Below are 6,470 nucleotides of genomic sequence, written 5' to 3'. Positions count from 1 at the left end.
GCGGGGGCGGCGCGGCGGGCGGGGGGGCGCCGGGGGCCGGGCGGCGGGGGCGCCCCGCGGCTGCCCGCGGAGTCCGGCGGCGGAGCGGCGCTGCACCGCCTGCCCCGGCACCGGCGGAGCTCCCGCCCGCCGCGGTGTTGAATTTCAGCGCTGGCTGCCTGGCGATTACATCAGCACACGCGGCCCCCGGGGCGGGCCGGGCCGCGGCCCCGCATGGTGCGCGCTGCCCCGGGCGCCGACCCGCACCCGGAGCCGGCCCGGAGCCGGGGGGAGCCGGAGCCGCCGGCGCGCAGTGCCGAGCCCGGCCCCGCCCGGGCCCAGGTGCGGCGGCAGCGCCGGGACAGGTGATGCCCTCGGTGCAGCCGGAGGGCGAGAAGAGCCTTCGGCCGCCGCTGGGCTCCAGCTGGGGAGACGCGGCAGGAAACTGCAAGTTAAATTAAAATCTGAGGACGGGCGGGGAGAGTTGATGAAGTGATCTAAACACAAAAAGCTGAGTGCGCTGGACGTTTTGTATCTCCAGTTATAATTGGAGTTGGGTCTAGAAAGACTCCCTCTGAAAAATGTTTGAGGAGCAGATGTAATTTAGTAGCATTACAATGCCAAAGAAATATGACACCCTTCACTGTCTTCCTAGAGAGACAAAGGTCTTTTTAGCTTTATTTTCCCATTTTCTTACCTTGTCCCCACAACAAAGCCTATTTGTAACTTCATCCCATAAGACATCTTTATGCAAACTGTCGCTAAAATCAAACACGGTAGAGTTAAACAATACCAGACATTGCAGTACACACTGTACAGCAAACACGTGGTCGAGTCCTGAAGCCTTACTCAGGCAAAACTTCCATGGACTTCAGAAGAAATCTGATGTGAGTTAGGGTTATAGTATTTAGCTCTTTCTGGGTGCTACAAGAAGATTTCGTATCGTGCAAAGACCTTCATGACACGCAGCAGATACCTTCCAGTTGTAGGTGAGTTGAAGAATGATGTCAAGATACAACCAATGATATTCCCAAACACCAGAAAACAATGGAGGTGTTAAAACAAAAAGAAAGGCTGAAAAAGACAAAAATTGTATATTATATATATATTTCTATATAAAGTAGGACTCTTGACTTCTTGTTGGCACTTTGCTCCTTGTGTCCTTGTTCCAGCCCCTGCTGGGCTTGAACACGGTCCTCAGGCTGTTTGGACAGCTTCATTGGCCATGGGGAGACACAGGCCAGGGGAAGGGCTACCTGTGCCCTTCCATTGCCTCACTGCATACAGCTCACGTATCTCTGAGTCATGTATCCACAGATGGGTCAGGAATGTGCCAGGCATGCTCCTTCTCCCCTTCCCTGTGTCACTCTACCTGGAAGCTCTTGTGCTCCTTTTTTGAGAAGTGGATGATGCTATTCTGCACCTCAGTTGCTTCCCTTCCATAGTAAGACCCTGCAGAGCTACTTCTCTTCTAGCTTCATGGTAAAAACCAGTACTAGTTCTATTATTATACTTGCTTCTTCCAAGTTCTTACAGTCTAATAAGAAAACCTACTATGTTTAAAGCTATGTGTTTATTTCCAGAGCTAGTGTATACTTAAACACACCTAAGGCATGGTCAAGCTCCAAACCTATTAGCACTTATTGCAACACAGTGATGCTGGAAGTTTCGTTTCCTATGGCAAATGTCCCAAGATCCCATCTTTCCACATCTGCTATCTCCTGCTTGTCCACAGCCTATACCAAATTTATCATCTTTCCAAGTAAACTCAGGGATTACTGAAATGCAAAATTAATTCTTCCGAGATACCACTCCTTGCCTTTCTGATATGATTACAAGATTTCCTTCTGTTTGTTTGCTCCTTTTCCAGCAGCTTTTTCCTCCTTTCATGATCTGACTTGCTCATCTGTCACTACAGATTACAGCTGCTGAGTTCCAGCTGTGCTTTGGGGCACAAAACAGGAGCTATTCTTAAACAGTGTAAGAGATGAGGAAAATGGTTTCTATCTGTGATTTCCCTTCCAGAAAATGTACGGGAGAGTGCAAGGGTTTTGCCAGAGCCTAAAAAATAAAGGAAAAAAAAAGAATTTGAAGGAAAATGTGTGAAATGGGAATGTGAGGACTGAGTGTTGGAGCCTGAACTTTATCCCTCTGCAATTGGGAGTAGCTTTGCCTTTGAATTGAGTAGGAGCAGAATGGGACCCACACAAGTTTCCTGGTACTGTCCCAAAATTAGGAATTTTTGGCAAAAGGTCCATGCTGCTATTGAGTTCCTTTTGGAGAACTGATTTTCTCTGCACACCACAATATATGGTGTTAGGCTACGTACCAAAACTGCTGGAACCCAGTTCAGCAAAATTGTTTAGAATTCTCTGTGGCAGCCAAAAAAATGTTTAACACATTTCTCTGGTTAAAGAAAGTTACTAAGTTATCAAATGTGATTAAGAAATAGAAGAAATGGAAGGGATTACAGCATGTCTTTGACAACAATTGGCTAAAGTTGAAGAAAGGAGGACTCTGGGTCTGAAACCATTACACTTGTCTATTCTTTGTAGAAAATTATTATGACCAGCATTTGTTTTCTCTCTCTAGTTATGCCTGTTACCTTCTGAGAGTTTTGAATATGCCAAAAATCTGGAAATGCTTTTAAAGAGCACAGTTGATGACTATTTGGATTAATCCTATTCCTTCTAATTTCCAATCAGGAAACTAAAGAGAAAATTAACATCAATTTACATTCTGAAGCATTTGTAATGGAGAGGATTTTCCTGCCTTACAAGACCAACACACAAAAACCTGTAATGGGAAGGAGCTGAGAGGAAAGGAGAGATGTTGTGGGTAGAGGGGACCAGAAGTCCTGGCTCACAGATCAAGAAAAATGGCATGGTGGAGTCAGGACTGAAAAAAATGCCAAGCCACAAATAGCTATATAGACTAGTGAGATTCCTTAAGATACTTAGTTAAAGCAAACAAGGGAATATATTCAGCCAGGAGCAAGAAACAGAAGAGAGTCCTAGAGAACCACAAGACAGGGTAGAGACTCCAGACCAAAAAACTCCAGCAACTCCAACTGGAAGGTGCCTCGCTGAAGCCAAGATACTTGCAATTGTTTGCAAGTCCAGGTATTATTCATTTTGGAAAGTCACTGCTACAGCAGAAACCCACCATGAATCAGAATAGAAACTCATGTGGAGAGAGCTCAAATAGGCAACTGAAGCAAAGCCTGCTAGAGGAATAAGCACACACACGCAGCCTCTGAGAAGCTATGACATCTTGTTCCAGTGATGGCACATGGTATGCCACACCAAGAATGCAGAGAAGCTCAGCCAAGCACACAAGGAACATTAAAGGAAGAGAGGAGCCCCAGAAGCAGTTATTAGGAAAGTAATAATGGAACACAAAGTACAAGAGCAAGAATGAGTGTAACTAGGGGACCATGGGAGCAGCTCACCAAATGAGAAAACTCTAATTAGCAAATAGGCCAAACTGCCAAGAGAGAAGCACAATAAATTTCCATGTTAAAAAGGGTCTCTGGAGCCTAAGAACAATGGTTCTAAAACCAGGAGAAGTTAGAGGAAACCCAGTGACTGTCATTTTTGGTTAATCTTTATCCCATCATCGATGGAGTGCTCTGCCATCCAGGCAGGAAGTGGAGACACCCACTCCTAAAGGCATGAAGATGTATGAGACATGAGGTATTTTCTGGGATAGTCATTGAACTGAAAAACCCCTTGTAGGCAAAGTCCATAAACACAGCTAGGAGCCCAGTTCCTACTATAACCACTGGGTTGTGCTGAGAGACCCACAGAGCAAGACAGGCCTCAGTGAGTGTGTTAAGGAGCATCCCCCCACCAGTAATCTCCTGCCATGGACATTCTGAGACCTGGGTGCCCTGTATCAGGTCTCCCCAAAGCCTCCTGTCTATAGCAGGAGCATTTCCCAAAGGGTCCTGGTTTTCTTGGTCATGGCATAAATCTTGCTGTTTTCATCAATAAAAGGAAGTAAAAGACTACTTTTGCAAAAGAATAAAGACTGAGATAAAAAACACACAGACTTATAGCACCCAAGGACACCCACTTAACCTCCTTGGTAATGCTCTGTAGCACCCTTTCACACTGGAAGGATGGGTCAAAAACCCTTTTGAGACATCGTATAGAACATCCTTCTGCAGGCTAAAATCTACAGGTGTTTCCTGAAAACCATCCTCTGCAAAATAAAAACAGAGCCCATTTGAAGTGAAACCAGCCACACTCATATGCTCTTAGCTGGCTAGCAAAATCTCAGCAGCACTAAAAATTGCTCACACATCTGGAAGAACCAGCGCAGTCATCTGAGAATTATTTCATTCCCAAGCCACAGAGAGCCCCTTTTTAGGCCAATGCTTTTTGAAGACATTCCCTTCCTTTTGTCAGCAGATGTGGGAGATGCTTCATTCTGCAGTTCATCAGTCCTAGAAAAGTCTTTCCTGATCATCTCTGCTTCCAGACCTGTGGCTGTGTGGGTTCTCACATTGCTGCCCTCCAGCCAACAATATGTGTTCCTTCTGCAGCAATTAAAAGTACAGTGTTAGCTTGCTTCTGCAAAATTAGCTTCTGGCAACTGCAAGGGGTGTTTGCAGAAGCCTTGGGCCTCTACCTTCTCGCCTGATGAGAGGTGAAATACTGATCCTTGGTGGCATGTTAAATCTCTGCCTTAGAATAAGAAGGCTTGTTCCCACATTAGAAATCTTGTCAGCATTTTCTCACCAATTACAAAAACAGAAAATTCCATGGGACTCTTGCTTATGACCTTCAAAATGATACAAAATGTAATTGTTTGAGACAGCCACAAGTCCATTTCTCCTGCTCAAACTGTGAAACTGAGGAATATCATCATACCATCAACAGTTTGATGTTCCATCTTCTGGAAGTAAGAAATTTAATTATAAGACATAAATAATTTGAGCAATTTCACCTCGTTGGCTTAACCATTAACAATAAATGATTGCTCTGATGTGTCAAAGTTTCCTCCAGCTCCCCAGCAATTCTCTCTAGTGGATTTTAATATCCTGAGTCTTTTAACACACAGCCTACCTAATTCATGTGGAACAATGGAGTAATCTAAAGCTTACAACAACTGTTGATTACATTCAACAAAACAGGAGTTTCCAGGCTATTTCCAAGGAAGGTATTAACATTACCAATGAAAACAGAAATTGTAGCACTTCCCACTTCTGCTGTCTCTCACATGAGTAAGTCATCATCGGACTTCTTCAGTACTCTTTAACTCCCAATAAAGGAAAAAAATATGATTTATTGTTGTCTGGTTTCATGGAATCTCTGGATTTAAGAAAGCCAAAAATAGAAAATGTCAATAACAACATGGTATTTATGTATGAGGAACATTTAACTTTCAAATCAAGGATTTCAGATCAGGCATGTATAATGGCAGGGGGAAAAAAATCTCTAGAGAAAGGTTTTAGATTGATTGCTTTTTCTGAAAATACCAGACAGATGAAAATGTGGAGTCCAAGACCAAAATACATTGGCGCTAACTTCAATGCTGATATTTTTACAATAGTTATATAATTAATTTTCATAAATCCCTTACAGCTGTACCACTAATATAGCATAGTATTTTTAATAGGCTGTTTCATCACTTTATTTTTAGAGATGAAATTTTGATTGTGTTCCTCAGTCTTTTAAAGTTGACATGTGAGGAAGAACTACTGTTGCAGGAAAGTAAAGGACTAAGTCTTTCACCAGGCACAGAATTATTTCAGATAACTCTTCCCCCTTCTCCTCCCCACTCACGTCATGTAAGAAACTGAATAAAATCCTCCTATAAACCCTCAGTTAAAAATTAAAAATTAGAAAAAAATATGAATACAGAGAGATGAGACTTATTTCTTCTGTTGGGATCAAAGTTGTTCGTTAAGCCAGATGTGCCTGGATTATTCTTGTTTCAGATAGCCATAAAACCCTCATGGCTCTTTAGTTATCCAGTGTTGGCTTAGACGTAGTCAAAAGTTGAACAACAGATGAGTAACTGCACCATGTTGACGCAAACACACATGCAACAGTTTAATGACTTAACTTCTTCAAAGCTGAGAAGTTCAGAACTTGTCAAAGAATCACATTTATTTTTGTCTGCAACCTCACATTGCACACTGGAGTCCTTACAGAGTCCTGGGTCACTTTTCACAGGCCTCCAACCTTCTTCTGGTGCTCCAGGTCCTCCAGATGGGTGTTGCACCTTAGGACCTCCAGGAAGTGTAGGGGGGAAGCCTGCAGCATCTCTCCTGAATGCAGCTGAGCCGCTGCTCTTTGAAAGGCTCCTGACCTCTGTGGGTTGTTTTGCAAGGCAAGAGACATCGGGCTGGCACAACCATCTGCTGCACCACCAGACTTCAGCTGTTTTCTTTGAAGCAGGAGATGCCAAACCTTACCTCAGCCTCCATTTTCAACCACAGGCCAAATATATTCCTTATCTCTCTTCAGAAACTACTGAGG

This window comes from Cyanistes caeruleus, chromosome 9 (assembly GCF_971803275.1).
Source record: "Cyanistes caeruleus chromosome 9, bCyaCae1.hap1.1, whole genome shotgun sequence".
Classification (NCBI taxonomy): Eukaryota; Metazoa; Chordata; class Aves; order Passeriformes; family Paridae; genus Cyanistes; species Cyanistes caeruleus.
Note: the sequence above shows the minus strand (reverse complement) of the source record.